Source organism: Oryctolagus cuniculus, chromosome 9, assembly GCF_051225735.1.
Source record: "Oryctolagus cuniculus isolate XC-2025 breed Fujian yellow rabbit chromosome 9, ASM5122573v1, whole genome shotgun sequence".
In the NCBI taxonomy this organism is placed as follows: domain Eukaryota; kingdom Metazoa; phylum Chordata; class Mammalia; order Lagomorpha; family Leporidae; genus Oryctolagus; species Oryctolagus cuniculus.
In genome coordinates, this window is record NC_142875.1 from 44,921,621 (window position 1) to 44,938,224 (window position 16,604).

Here is a 16,604-nt window from a genome sequence, read left to right on the forward strand (position 1 = left end):
ACTTGTTTGTATTCCACAATGCTCTACAAGAAATAATTTTCATCTTTCTCAAACCAGTAATTAATATAGATTAAGGAAACTATATTGTACTATATAAAATATCAGTATGAAAATACACATTGTGTATATTCATATATATTTGCGTATTTCTATATAGGTGATTTTTGAGTCATAATGAGGTTGGAGCCCAGGATCACCAGCCTTCAGAGAAATGCAAATAAAAACCATGATGAGATTTCACCTCAACTCAGTTAGAAATGTTAGCATCCAAAAATCAAAAAATAACAAATGCTGGCAAAGATGTGGAGAAACTGGTACCATAACACTGCTGGTGGAAATGTAAACTAGCACAACCATAATGGAAAATAGTGCACAGAAAAATATATCTACCATATGACCCAACCATCCACATCCTGGGAATTTGCCCCCCTCCCAAAAAAAGTCAACAGCATATTTATAGCAGTTCAGTTCACAAATAGGTAAGATGTGGAACCAACCCAGATGCCCATCAACAGATGACTGGATAAAGAAAATGTGGTTATATAATCAATGGAATACTACTGTCAGAAAAAAAAAAAAAAGGAAATCCTGTATTTTGTAACAAAATAGATACTACTGGAGACCATTATGCTTAGTGAAATAAGTCAGACCAAAAAGACAAATATATGTTTTCTCTGGTTTGTGGTAGATAATATATAGAGTGCAAAAAAGAAAAAAAAAACTGAATTTGTAAGAGTGAAACTGACATCTTTTGATTTGATTATTGTTTATAACCCTTGCTACATTTCTATGGAACAGTGGTCTTTCTACTTTTGACTTGGTGAACACCATATTTAGTTGAACATTAAGCCTGTGAGTATAAAATAGGTGGATGTATGTTATCATAAAATTTAAAAGAATGAAAGAAGGAAAGGAAGAAGCAGAGAGCGAGGGAAGGAAGGAAGTATGGTTTTCTTCTTGGAATTATATCTATGAAATACATGCAATCAATCCTTTTTATATTAATAATAAAAATAGAACCATTATTAGTTTAAAATATGGCAATTAAAAATGTGTTTACTACACATAATCTATATAACATCACAGTTTAGCAGCAAGTATACTGTAGAATACCAACTGCATACCCTGTTGGTCATGTGGCTGACTGGAAGCTGGCGGCTATGCATCAGAGAGAATATCTTACTGAACCCTGATAGCTTGAGATAGGTCAAAATTCAAACTATAAAGTATGATTTCTACCAACTAGTATCACTTTTGCACCATCATTATTGTCACGTCCTCTTGTGGGAGCAGGTTCTCCTGGTCTGAAGATTTGAAATAGTATAGAAATAATTATAAAAGTCTGAAGGGGAGTGAAAAAGTTAAAGTGAGTTTACTTGCAATAAGTGACATAGCTCCCCATTTGCAAGAGGGGCTCCAGAGCTAGGAGGGCCCCCGAGCTGGGAGTCATCACCCCAGTGGAGCTGATCTCTTTTTATGTGTTTTTTTTTTTCTCTTCCCCCTCATCTGTGACATACTGACTCTTAACCTAGTGCATATAGTAAGGGTTGGTGGTTGGATCCCCCCACCTCTGTCTACTTATGGGATGGGGTCAGTAGTTGGCATTAATAGTTTCCATACCCTTAACTTATGTGCCATCCTGGTCCACTTCCCTTCTTTTTGGTCTATTTAAATTGTATGTTTTCTTAAGTTTTGTGTTTTTCCAGAGGGATAGAATTTCCCAGAGTTTGTCCAAGGTCCACTTTTTTTTTTCTAACCCTGCCTCCTCAGGGGCCCTCTTTCCCTAAAATAATGTTAAAAAATTGTAAGCTGAATCATGATAAATCTTGAATATCTTGTATGTGGATAAACATATAGGGAGTGGATGGATGGATGATGTATAAATAGATGATAGTGATGGTATATGGATGATAGATAGATATATAGATAGAAATGTATGTGTAAAGACAAACATACTGCTCTGCCATATGTCAAGGTTAGTGAATTCAGCCATGTGTTCAATTTGTTTTACATTACACCATAGTGTATCTATTCCTTTCAGTTCATAGCTCAAAGATAGCTCAGTAGTAAATCCAGATTACATTGGCTATGTGCAATAGCCACAAGTTTTCATATGAATCTTCATTGACACTATACCACTCAATATTGAATTCTAAATCAATGGACAAATTTAGAATAGTGAAAAATTCTCTGTGTGTGAAACTTTGTGGATATTTGTAGACTCACTAATTAAATATGTAGCTGTTGGTGTTTACACACAAAAAAAGTTATCAAGAAGATTTTAGGTAATACACATTACGGAATGTATGTCATTTGTGCATTAGTAACAATTCCATTAAAGTGATAGCTTTTGGGGTTAAAATGTAAGACTTCTCAGGATTTATTGAAAATTAACTTTTAAAGTTTGTAATATTATAATTTAATCCTATCGCTTTTAAACAGAGTCTTAATGGATCCAAATACATATTCTGAGTAATTAACTTTGTAAACATAAGTTTTGAAATCCCATTTGCCTTTTGTTTCTTCCTTTATGAATAAATAATTGGACATCTACCTTTCTATATTCCACTTTCAATTCCTTGTTTTGAAAACTGCTTCTCCCCCCCACCTCATATTCTAAATCTAATTATGTGGTAGTAGCAGGAAGCAGTTACATCTTGATGCAGGCTTTGGACATAGTTGGTTTCTCAAGGGATGGGCATTTGTAAGCTGAACAGTCAGATTTATTGCCTGGAATTTTGTCAGGCGGGAAACAACATTAAATTTCATTTTTGTGAGAATTAAAATGTACTGCATTCAAAGTACTTGTGTCTAGCATGTGGTATGTGTTTGAAAAATGTCAATTATTGACTTCAAAATTCTGTTTTATTAGAAGATTTAGACAAAAGGAGAGTTGTCAAAATTATAGTTTTCACCTTCAAAATTAGTCTTTTAAGTAAATATAGAAAGAGCTTCTAGTTTGCAGCAGTGTGATGTGGGCGATCTCAGCAGTTAGCTGAGCCCAGGCATGTTTCTCCACCTCCGCCTTCTGCCAATCAAGTAAACAACTCCCAGATGAGGGGCAAGCCCATTAAGCCCACCTGGGAAGCTATGTGACCTTCAAGCTGATAGAGATAGATACTGTTGAATTTAAGGGTAGGGCTGAGGGGGAAATCGAGTCTGAGAGGACTGTGAGCAGCCACGTTCAGCTGTCAGTACTTTTCTGGATGCCTTCAATGTCTTAGGGCAACCTGCACTTAATGATGTAGGGATATAGCAGAGAGCAACTGAGAAGGACTTGATCAAGGCCGCCATTGAGCTTACGTTGCAGCAAAATGTCTGTCTCAGTCAGCTTCCAGGAGGGGTACACCAAGAAAAATTTGCGTTCTTTTTAAACGTTAATTTTTCATTGTGGTTCATCACATTAATTGCTGTGAAGCCCAATGTACAAGGGATGCTAAACTCAAGACTAAAGAAAACTGATTTTAAAAAGTGTTTTTTTTTTTTTCAGAAAACTTTTTGGAAATTGTTTTATTTACAATGCCAACTTTTAAAAGATCACTCAATTTAACTGGACAATCAACTAGGCAGAAATCACTTTGTGAGAAGAGAGGAAGCCCAAAATGCCAGTTTCTATCAAGAACCCACAGTTCAGTTTTATTCAGAGCAAAGTAAACAGGAACTTTCAATCATACTAGAAGAAACTCGGGTTTGGAATCTGTACTCAAACTACACATGCAGTGAGGACGATATTCTGCTAAAACAAATGATTTGCTGCTGCATTTGTCTACTGTTTGCCTAATATTAACAATTATAAACAGAGCAGTGCAACTAGTATTTGGAACAATCCTTACAGTGTTACAGTGTCAGGCACAACGTTTCACTTCTCTTCACACCAGTGGTTCTCTTTGGGTACCTGGGCTGCTGCTTCTTCAGTGAAGTCATTTTTTTTTTTTTTTTTTTTTTTTTTTTTTTTTTTTTTTTTTTTACAGGCAGAGTGAACAGTGAGAGAGACAGAGAGAGACAGAGAGAGAACAGTGAAGTCATTCTTAATGTTGAAGGTCTTGTGAATCTCCTCAGGAGTCTTCCCCTTGATCATATTGGCAACAGTCTTGCATGTAACATCCAGCAAACCTTTGATGTCTAAGTAGTTTGCAGCCAGAATAAGCTCAAAAAAGTGTTCCTAGGTCAACTTTCAGGAATTCCTGGTCCCAGACACGGATATCACCCGTTCGCTTTTCTTTGTTCTCATCATCTTCAGGAGGAGGAGGGTCATCCTTGTGGTGGGTGCACCACTGAATGACCATTTTTAATATCGCTGCATTAACCTTTGGTAGAGGAACCAGATCATCATCTCCTTCATCATCTATTCCCAAATCTTCCAACATAGTCTTGCTAGTCACAGACTGTTTGGCAATTTCTACATCAACTTCAAAAATCTCTCCATCAGAACTCTACAACTTTATTGAAGTCATGGTGTTCGGGTTTGAGGGGCTGGCGGGCTGGAGGCTGACGAGAGAGGGGTGGCATCAACGCAAGAAGAGAAAGGAGGACAACAAGGCCACTACCAAAAGGGTTTTTTTGTTTGTTTGTTTGTTTGTTTGTTTTTAAGTTTTACTTTGTGTAGCAAGTTAAGCAGCTTCCTGAAGCACCAGCATCCCATTTGGCCACCTGTTTGAATCCTTGCTGCTCCACTTCTTATTCAGCTCCCTGCTAGTGCATCTGGGAAAACAGGAGAAGATGGGCCAAGGACTTTGGTGCCTGCACCAGTTGGGAGACCTCGAAGAAGCTTCTGGCTCCTGTCCATGGCCTGCCTTAGCCCCAGACATTGCTGCCATTTGGGGAGTGAACCAGCAGATGGAAGACCTCTCTCTCCCCCCTCATACTCTGCCTTTCAAACAAAATAAAATGAATCTTTAAAATAAATTATTTGAAAAGCAGAGAGATAAAAATAGACATGCAGACAGAGAAAAAGAGATCTGCTATTTGCTGGTTCACATGCCAAATGCCTGCAATAGTCAGGGTTGGGCCACGATGAAGTCAGAAGTTAGGAACACAGTTCGAGTCTCCCACATGGGTGGTAGAGACCCAACTAGTTCAGCAATCACCTATTGCCTGCCAAGGTATACATTAGCACAAAACTGATTGTAGGAGTGGAGCTAGAATCTGAACCCAGGTGTTCCAATCTAGAATATGGTGTCCCAAGGGGTATCTGACCTGTTGCACCCAAAACCTGTCTCTCACTTTCGTTATGTGAAAATAAACCAAATTTCTCATATAGTTGGACATTATATGTTAGTATTTAAAGCTGTTTGCATCAATTTTCTTTTCTGAAATTGACTTATTAATTAGTTTAGTACTACTGTCTTTAGTAGATTTTGATATTCTGGTTTTAAGATTTTCTTTCTTCTTTCTTTCTCTTTTTTAATTTTCTCTCAAAAGGAGAGTGACTGAGAGAAAGAGAAACAAAAATAGATAAAGAGACCCTCTGTCCTCTTGTTTATTCCCCAAATACCCACAAGAGCCAGGTATGGACCAATCTCAAAGCCAGGAATTGTGTCCTGGTTTCCCATATGGGTCACAGGAGCCCAAGTACCTGGACTATCTTCTGCTGCTTGCCCAGTTGAATTAGCAGGAACCTGGATTGGAAGCAGAATATCTTGAACTAAAACCAACATTCCAATATGGGATACCAGTGTCACAATACTGCCATCTCAGCTTACTAGTGTTTTCAATTTACTTTGACAACAAATAATTGGAATTTTTCTATAGCATCTAAATATTGGTGTATTTCCATATAGATTTTAATTATTACATTGAAATGTCTATAGCAGCTACAATTAATGTTTTTTTCTGATGACAGACACCTATGTCCTTTTCATTTTTTTTTTTAATTTATTTTAACTTTATTTAAAGGCAGAAAAAGAGAGAGAGAGAGAAAGGTCACAAGCTACTGACAAATAGAGATCTTTAATCTGCTGGTTCACTATCCAAATCCAAAAACAGCCAGAACTGACCCAGGGCTGGAATTCGATCTACTCTCTTGGGTGGACAGAAAGGGCCCAAGTACTTGAGCCATCATATACTGCCCCCCAAGGTATTCAATAGCAGGAAGCTCAGTCAAAAACAGATCATGACACAAACCAGGCACTCTATATGGAATGGAGTCATTCCAAGCAGCAACTTAACCTCTGCATCACACACTTGCCTTGACCGGGTAATCAGTCATTCTGTGGTTGTGTTTACCAGTTTTATTACATAAGAAATTTGCTTTTTTGAATAGATTTATTGTGTCTTATTTCTAATTTGTTATTTATTTTACTATTCCTTATTATCCCCTTTATTTTACATTTTTGGGAGCTTATCTTGCAGTTTTTATAAATAATTCCTTGAGATGGATATATAGTTCAGTAATTTTCTTGTCTTCAATTGTAATTAGCCTTTAAAGGATATAATTTTTCCTTATATTTTTGTGCTTTAAAATCTATGGCTTTAACAACAAAATTTAAATTAAATAAATTCAAGATTTTGCCATTTTAGACAGCTTCATTACAATTATATGTAGTTCTGCATATGGCATATTTCAAAATATTGCTAATGTGCTTTTTTATTTGGTCAGCTTATTTAAAATATATTTCATATTTATCAACCATTGATTACATTTATCCCAAGGTATCTAAATTGCAATTATTGTGTATGGGACTAATATTATAAATTTTTTCTCAGCCATGGTATTGTCAGTATACAAAAGCTGTTGATTTTTGTGTGTCAATTTTATACACTGCAGCTTTAGCAAACTCTCTTATGAGTTCCAATGGTCTTTTATTGTAGTTTTTTTGTTCCCAAATATATACAATTACATCATTTGCAAACAAGAATAATCTACCCTTTTCATTTCCAATTTGTATCCCATTGATTTAATTTTCTTGATTATTCTGACTAAAAACTCCTGGACTGTACTGAATAGCAATGGTGAAAGTGGGCATCCTTAGCTGGTTCTGGATCTTAGTGGAAATGTTTGCAACTTTTCCCCATTCAATATGACGCTGACCTTGGGTTTTTTGGTTATTGCCTTGATTGTGTCAAGGGATGTTCCTTCTGTACACAGTTTGCTTAAGATTTTCATCATGAAAGGGTGTTGTATTTTATTAAATGCTTTCTCTGCATCTATTGAGAAAACCATATCATTTTTAGCCCTCAATTTGTTAGTGATATATCACCTGTATTGATTTGCATATGCAGAACCATCCTTATGTACAGGGATAAATCCCACTTGTCCAAGTGAATTATCTTTCTGATGTGTTTCTGATGTGTGCTAGTATTTTATGGAGTATTTTCGCATCTATGTTCATCAGTGACTGGTCTATAGTTCACTTTCTTTGTTGTATCTTTTTTCTGGTTTTGGAATGAAGGTGGTACTGGCCTTATAGAATGAATTTAGAAAGATTCCTTCCCTTTCAATGCATTTGACTAGTTTATCAAGAATTGGAATTAATTATTTTCTTAAAAGTGGTTGATTCTCCAGTAAAACCATCCAGTACTGGACATTTCTTTGTTGGGAGGATCTTTTTATTTTTTATTAAAGATTTAATTTATTTATTTGAGAAGTATAGTTACAGACAGAGAGAGGGAGTATCAGAGAGGAAAATCTACATTAAGAAACAGAATGACCTTAAAAAAAAACAAAAACTATCTAAATTTACTCTAAAGAAACAACAATAACTGAAAAAAAAATTAAGCCCAAGGTTAGCAGAAGGCAAAAAATATCCATAATCAAACCTCGACTAAATTTAATAGACTTTAAAGCAAAAAAAAAAAATAAATAAATAATCAGGGTAAGTTCACATAGTTTCTTGAATATAGGAGTAAAATTGACAAGCTTATAGATAGACCTCTAAGAATAAAGGAGATACCTAGTTGAAATTATTTAATTCCTAGACATCTATAAATCCACCAAAATTCAATGTGGATGAAAGAAAAAATCTTATCAGACCAATCATGAGTAAAGTGATTAAATCAGTGTAAAGCAAAAAATCCCTGAGAAAAAAAAAGCCCTATCCTGGGTGACTACAATGGTGAATTATACAAATTATTTTACAAAGAATAAATACTGATATTTGTTAAAGTCTTACAAATAGTGGAAGAGGGAATACTTCTAAACTCATTTTATGAGGCCATCATTACACTGATACCAACATCAGACTAGGATGGCTCAAGGAAAAAATTATAGACCAATTCCCCTCATGAACATAAATGAAAAAAACCTTCAACAAAATACCATCAATTGTATTCAATAGCACTTAAAAGAATCACTAAAAGATTTAGATTTATCCTAGGATACGAAGATGGTTTAGCATATACAAATCAATAAATGTGATATATATCATTAGTAGAATGAAAGGGAAAAACTTTATGATCATCTCCTCACCTGCAGAAAAATTAATTGTAAAAGTAATGTACCTCAACGCAATGCAGTATTTTTGGCAAGCTCATAGCTAACATCACACTCATGGTGAATATCTAAAGGGTTTCCCTCTAGGATCACTAATATAAATGCCTACTCTCACCACTTCTATTTGACATAGCACTAAAAATACTTGTGAGATAAATTGGACAAAACAAAGAGGGACATAGAAATAGGAAATGAAGAAGTAAAATATCTGTTTGCAGATGACTTGATTTGACACATAACAATTCCAAAGACCTCATCAATAATACAAAAGGTCATTCAGAACTAAAAAATAATTCAGTGAAGTTTCTAGGTATTAAAATCAACATATGAAACTCAATTTCTAAACATTGAAAATGAATTACCTAAAAGAGGAATTAAGAAAGAAATTCCATTTACAATAGTATCAAAATCAATAAAGTGTTTAAGTGTACATGTAACAGAAGAGGTAGAATATTTGTACACTAAAATCCATATGTTGTACTACCCAAAGAAATCTACAGATTCAGTGTGATCAATATCAAAATCCCCATGACATTTTTCCACAAAATTTTATAAAAATCCCATGTCGGGGAATAGTCCGCGGCGGCATCGCTAGGCGGATGTTTTTACTTTCGGTTTTGACTGGGGGGCTTTCCTACGGGCGGGGCTCTCCAGAGGCAGAGGGATGGAGGCTGCGGTAAACAACAAGATGGCGCCAGGACCCCTGCAGTGAGTCTGCCTGCCTGCCTGCCTGCGTGCGGTGTGACACCTCACCTGATTGGCCGAAGGACACGTGCCCTTCACGTGAACAGAGACCGGATTGGTGTGCCCGATGCATGGACTCTAGCTTGCTCCTGATTGGTCGCATTTTGTATATAAGCCGCGGGTGTAAGGAGGAAGCTCTCTTTCTCTCCTCTCCTTTCCTCCTTCCTCTCTACCTCTGTCACGTTTACTTTCTCTAATTAAAAGTCTACTGAAGACCGACAAATGTCGTTCGTTCTTTTCTCGCCAGAGAAACCGTCATCGCGGGCCCTGGGTTGAGTCAGCTGGCCAGACTCCCCGAGACGCTCGTGGCAATCCCAAACCTATTTGGGACCACAAAAATCTCAAATAACCAAATAAGTCTTTAGAAAAAAAAGAATAAAAATAGAGGCATTCTAATTCCTGATTTCAAATTATTCTGCCAAGTTATTCTCAGCCAACCAACATGGCACGAATATAAAACAGCTAAAGAGATCAGTGGACCAGAAGAAAGAACTCTGAAGTAACCTACTCAGTTAACTACTCATTGGTAAATACAACAAGAGCACACAAGAGATAAAGGTACCAATTTTAATAAGTGGATCAGAAACCAATAACCACTTAAGAAGAATCACATTGGAAACTCATTTTAAACCACACACAAAGGTCAACAGAAAATGTATTACAGACTTGAAATTTTTTATTTTTATTATTTATTTATTTATTTATTTATTATTTATTTTATTGCTCTAAAAAGATTTCATGTATTTTATAGGTACAGTTATAAAGAGATAACAACACTCCTCTCCCTCTTCCCTCCTTCCCTTAATTCCCATTCTTCCCTCCATGCTTTTCTTTGCATTAATTTTTGCAAAGACATAGTTTTAATCCACTCTATAATCACAGGCTTAATTCACCACTAACTATAATATTCAAGAGGTAAAAACTAGGAGGACTACGGTTCCACAGGAATATAAGCAAGGGCTAAATATGACAAACATATCACAAGATGCCGGCGTATACAAAATTTTAAACTGCTAAAAAATATGAGCAAATCTCATTGATACTGGTATTAGAAATTATTTCAATATGATACCAATAGCACAGACTACAAAAGTCAAAACTTAAGTCGACACCAGTCCCGCCAGCAGCCTGTGTCCAAGGGCGCAGTTTGCAACAGGAGAGCAGGCGTGAACTGCGAGATGCTGGCGGCCTTCCAGAGGACCTGCATAGCCTTATTCAATATGGAAAAGGACCCGCTGGGTGGAGTCCTGATCTTCATTTACAGACAACCCTTCCTACAGACCCTTGTGATGCTCCTGATCGTGTGAGCATCTTTCCAGCTTCAGATCCACCGAAATCGAGCAAGAGCGTGGGCCAAGGGCCTGCAAGGTTCCGTGTGGGCCTCCAGGAGCTTCATTTAAGGCTGGCGTCTGCCCGGAACCCGTGACCCAGACCACGCGCTTGTGCTGTGCGGGAACCTGGAACAGGAACAAGGGCGTTGCCTGTGGATAGACTCCTGCCTGGAGCTTCCGACCCAAGGATCCAGTTTGATTGTGCAGTGAAGGGGTGGGGATGGAGATAGGTGTGGGGCAAGTGTTCTTAATTCTGTTGTGGTTTCAGTTATTGCAAAATCGAGCTTTTAAATGATGTTTTAATGGTTTTATAATAAACAATTTTAGTGTGATAAAAAGTGAAAACTTAAACATGTGTTGCATTCTTAAGTATTAAGCCTTATTACTGCAATGAAATTTTAAAATGTGCTGCCACAAAAACTAAAGAAAGGGAGAAGGAAAGAGGGTAGGAGAGAGGTGGAAAGCAGGGGAGGGAGGGAGGAAGGGAATATCATTATGTTCTTAGAATTGTATCTACAAATCATATTGAATTTCTTAAAACCAATTAAAAATTAAAAGAATAATGAAAAAAAGGAGTGAATCAAACTAAAAGGCTTTAGCACTACAAAGGAAGCAATCAATGAAAGGAGAAAGTGACCTACAGATGGAAATTACTTACAAACAGTGTTGTCTGGTAAAAGCTAATATACAAAATATGCAAAGAACTCATGCAGCAAACAAAAGAACACATAGTAGAATTTTAAATGGGCAAATACATGAATTAATTTTTTTTCAAAAAAAAAAAAACCATACAAATGGCCATAGAAATGTGTGTGCGTGTATAAAAGTGCAAAACACCATTACTAATCAGATAAGTATGAATAAAAATGAATAAAAATGAAAAAGAGACACCATTTTACGCCTGTTGGAACGACCATCAGCAAACACAAAAAAAGGGATGTGGATTCAAGAGGATGCTTTTCATTGTTGATGAGGCTTTAAATTGTCTTAGCCATATGCATATGGAAAACAGTGTAAAATTTCCTCAAAAAGTAAAAATACATTTGTGATAAGATCCGGTAACCCTATCTCTGGGAAAAAGTTTAGAGAGAATAAAATCACACAGATATATGTGCACTCCAATGTTCATTGCCACACTTTTTATATAGTGAAGTTATAAAAAGAAGCAAAATATTATACAACAAACGAAATGATAAAGAACATGTAGTAAATATTTCTACAAGGCATTATTATTAGCCTTAAAAAGAAAGAAATGTGGTCATTTGTGGCAACAGATATGAAACTGAAGAGTATTATGGTGAGTGACATAAACCAGGCATAGGCAAACAAATGCTGCAATCCTCACCTGGAAGCTACTATTACATGAGAAGCATAGCAACAAGGATAGAATGGTGGTTACCAGGGATGCATCTGAGAGAAGGAAGATATCTGTCAAAGAATAATAGATGGATAAGCTGGGAAGGACTAATGTTTAGCATATGTTTTCAGTTAATTGTATTGTGTTATATGTTTGAAATTTGCTATCAGAATAAATCTTGTGTTCAAGCCGCGTGTGCGTGCACACACAATGACTATTAGATGAATTGATTGATAACTTCATTGCGGTAATCATTTTGTCTTCTGTATGCACATTGAAACATATTATATATCTTCAATATATACAGTCTTTATTCTACCTTAATAAAGATGGGGAAATAAATGCTTCACTCAGGAAAAAATGGGGAAAAAAGAAATATAGTTGATATATTACTCCATCAAAACATAGTAAGCCTTTTTTTTTTTTTTTTTTTTGACAGGCAGAGTGGACAGTGAGAGAGAGAGACAGAGAGAAAGGTTTTCCTTTGCCGTTGGTTCACCCTCCAATGGCCGCCGTGGCAGGTGCACTGCGGCCGGCGCACTGCACTGATCCGATGGCAGGAGCCAGGTGCTTCTCCTGGTCTCCCATGGGGTGCAGGGCCCAAGCACTTGGGCCATCCTCCACTGCACTTCCTGGCCATAGCAGAGAGCTGGCCTGGAAGAGGGGCAAACAGGACAGAATCCAGCACCCCGACCGGGACTAGAACCCGGTGTGCTGGCACCGCAAGGTGGAGGATTAGCCTAGTGAGCCATGGCGCCGGCCCATAGTAAGCCTTCTAAACACTAAATTAAATGTTTAGGCCGGCACCGAGGCTCACTAGGCTAATCCTTGCGGCGCCGGCACACCGGGTTCTAGTCCCGGTCGGGGCACCGGATTCTGTCCTGGTTGCCCCTCTTCCAGGCCAGCTCTCTGCTGTGGCCAGGGAGTGCAGTGGAGGATGGCCCAAGTGCTTGGGCCCTGCACCCCATGGGAGACCAGGAGAAGCACCTGGCTCCTGGCTTCGGATCAGTGCAGTGCACAGGCCAAAAAGTGCCGGCCATTGCGGCCATTGGAGGGTAAACCAATAGCAAAAGGAAGACCTTTCTGTCTGTCTCTTTCTCACTGTCCACTCTGCATGTCCAAAAAAAAAAAAAAAAAAAAAAAGTGGGGCAGCCAACACTCAAACCAAACCAGCACTCATATGGGATTCTGTCCTGGCACTCCTCTTCCAGTCCAGCTCTCTGTTGTGGCCCAGGAAGGCAGTAGAGGATGGCCCAAGTGCTTGGGCGCCTGCACCTGCATGGGAACCCAGGAGGAAGCACCTGGCTACTGGCTTCGGATCGGCGCAGCACGCTGGCAGTAGCGGCCATTTGAGGGGTGAACCAACAGAAGGAAGATCTTTCTCTCTGTCTCTCTGTCTCTCACTTCTCTCTCTCTCACTAACTCTGCCATTCCAAAAAAACAATTGTGCTCTACAAGACACACTGATTTTTATTGTTCAAAGTAATTGTTCTACCTATAGGCTAGTGTCATAAGTTCTAAATACTTGACGGATATCAGTAGCATTAATATAAGCACAGTGAAGCAGATAATGAAGAATTTTCTGAAATTTTGGAGATGTGCTGACAGATATTTGTAGCTCTTTTTTGCCCAGCTTAGCTAATAATATCTTCATCTATAGTCTTACTTTATTTTACCAAAATCCTATTGTTTTCAAGCACATGGCTTCCTGAAATCCAAAATCCAATACACAATAACTATTGGTTCCTTGTGTTTACTCCGTTCTCAGCAAATCTGATATATTGCCAGATAATATTTGAGACTATTGACTTAGACTACTTTAAATAAAAATTAGTAACTGCATGAAACATAAGGAGAATAAAAAAGTGCTCCTACTGCAATCAATATTATGTTGCTTATTATATGGGTTAATACATATTAATTCTAAGACATCACAACAAACTTCTAAAGCAATATACACAGATTGGTATGGGCTTATGTGAGTAAATGACAGAAAAAAGGAGCAAAGTAACAAGTGTTTTACTTATAGAATAGCACTGAAATATAACTATATTATTTAATGCGTAGGTTTAGAGATGTTTTTCTAAGGAAAGAATCTGCATAGATTTTGAATTTCTTTAAATTTTAAGATGCATAACATAAATATATAAAGAATCTATAATTTTAGTTCTGCAGTTGATTTATCTTAGATATGCAAATTCTTACCTGCCAGCTTTCATATGAGAAACTAATTCTGTCATCATTATGGCATTTAAAAAATTTCTGTGTTAAACGCATCTGCTTCTAAGACAGGTGGTGCTCTCTGCTTATTTTTTATGAGGGGTAGGATAAAGAATAAAATTTGATTTATTAAAGGACAGCAATAATACACAATTCTTCCTAAAAAGTTACCTGCTGTATATTTTTTAAGTGAGCTCTGGGGAAATTTAGAGAGTAACAGGTAAAAATGTGTGAAATGTGAAGAACAATTAAGAAATAAGATAGTGTTAAATATAAGCAAAGGAAATATATCTTTCTGTCTGCAATCATCTCTCCATTTTTTTTTCCTTCTCTTTTGGTTGTCATTGCTGTTCTCAAATTATTTAGGATAGTGATGGCAACAAGGTAGTATAATTTTTAAGTAAGTTGACATACTTGATAAAATTGTTTGGCTATCTCCTATGCACGTATTCATTTAAGAGACCACATCTTTCTATAACATAAAGGAGTCAAACTTGATTTTAAAGATATGGAGGGGGCCAGTGCTGTGGCCTAGCAGGTAAAGCCGCTGGCTTTAATGCCGGCATCCCATGTGGGTACCAGTTCATGTCCCAGCTGCTCCACTTCCAATCCAGCTCTCTGCTATGGCCTGGGAAAGCAATAGATCATGGCTCAAGTCCTTGAGCCCCTGCACCCGCTTGGAAGACCCAAAAGAAGCTCCTGGATCCTGGCTTCAGATCGACTCAGCACTGGCCTTTCAGGGAGTGAACCAGCAGATGGAAGAGCTCTCTCTGCCTCTATCTCTCTGTAACCCTGCCTTTCACATAAATAAATAAATACATCTTAAAAAATATGGAGGATATCAGTCTCCCATACAGAATAGTTTAGTTTATCATTTATGTTTTTAACCTCACCTCAAGAAGTCTCCATTTTTGTAATTGTAATTACTTACAATTGATGCATTATATATGTATGTGTATGTACATATATATGATTTAAAATCAGAAAATTAAATTTTGTGTATCATTATAATCACATATAATGAAATATCTTTTATTCATTACTAGTTAATCAGAACAATCATTTAATATATTAAGAAAAGTTCTTATTTCCTCTTTTTTTAATGGGGTACTATGTGTTATTTTATTGAATGTATACATTCGTTAATGTGCAATCAGGGTAAATATATCTTTAAGCATTTAATATTTCTTTATAGTGAAAACATACACATTTAAAGGACAGAAATGTAAAGTTCACTATATATAGTCATCCTATTGCGTAGTGAAACCCCAAACTTCTTTCTCCTATAAGCTATAACTTAGCACTCATTAACCGTCTTTCCCAACCCTCCCTTCCCCCTTTCTCCAAATCTTTGGTAACCACCATCATATTTTAATGTCTGTGACATCATCTCTTTTAGATTGCACATATTAAATAATAAAACATTTTCAATTTACCATTTTTAATATGTAATTGGAAATTTAAAAATTATGAAAAAAAGTCTCATCATCAAGTTTATATTTTTCAGGAGCAAACTGCACAAATACAATGTTTTTAAAAATATGTTTAAGTGTGGTTTTATCAAATACATCTAGGTATTGGTTAATAATCCATAAATAAACACCAGCTAAATTTAGGATGCAAAGAAAATCAAGATAGAGTAGTTAAGGTTTGAACTAACTTAATTTTCTTCTTTAAAACAAATTTCATTGTGCATATTTGATTTTATATCATTATATTTTGGGACACATAATACATCATAAAATAATTGCTATACTAAAGCAAATGAGCATATCTTTCACCTTCATGATTGCTTTTTTTGACAAGAGCAGCAGAAATCTACTTATTGAGTAAAAAAAAAAAAAAGAAGAAAAGAAAAGAAAGAAAGGACCCAAAGTCATCATGAAGCAGTGGGCAGTAAGTTTGACTGGAGGACAGAATGCAAAAATCATCATGAACAGAGATGGCTGGGCAAAGTGTTAGACAAGAAAAATGTGAAATATCTTCCATTTCATTATAGTTAGAGTTTTTTTCTGTGTGTTTAATGAGGAGATATGGGGGATATTTAAATAAGTTCTCAGAAAATGGAAGTTTATTTTGGTGCCAAAAATATGAAGTCCTTGTACAGTTTAAAGCATGCATTTCCCTTGAACATCAAAAGACTTATAGATTTCAATATTTTTGCACCAAAATGAACTCTACCTCTTAATCAAGATTTTTTTTATTATTTATGTATTTCTTGTTTTTTGACAGGTAGAGTTATACAGTGAGAGAGACAGAGAGAAGGGTCTTCCTTCCGTTGGTTCACCCTCCAAATAGCTGCTACGGATGGAGCTATACCGATCTGAAGCCAGGAGCCAGGTACTTCCTTCTGGTTTCCCACACGGGTGCAGGCACCCAAGCACCTGGGCCATCCTCCACTGCCTTCCTGGGCCACAGCAGAGAACCAGACTGGAAGAGGATCAACCGAGACCAGAACCTGGCGCCCATATGGGATGGCAGCACCGCGGGTGGAGGATTAGCCAAGTGAGCCATGGCGCCA

General features: G+C 36.9%; 1 pseudogene; it reads right to left on the reverse strand.

Moving 5' to 3' along the window:
* Nucleotides 1–3,625: 3,625 nt before the first annotated feature.
* On the reverse strand, nt 3,626–4,454 carry LOC100347234 (S-phase kinase-associated protein 1-like; annotated as a pseudogene).
* Between the last annotated feature and the right edge of the window lie 12,150 nt (nt 4,455–16,604).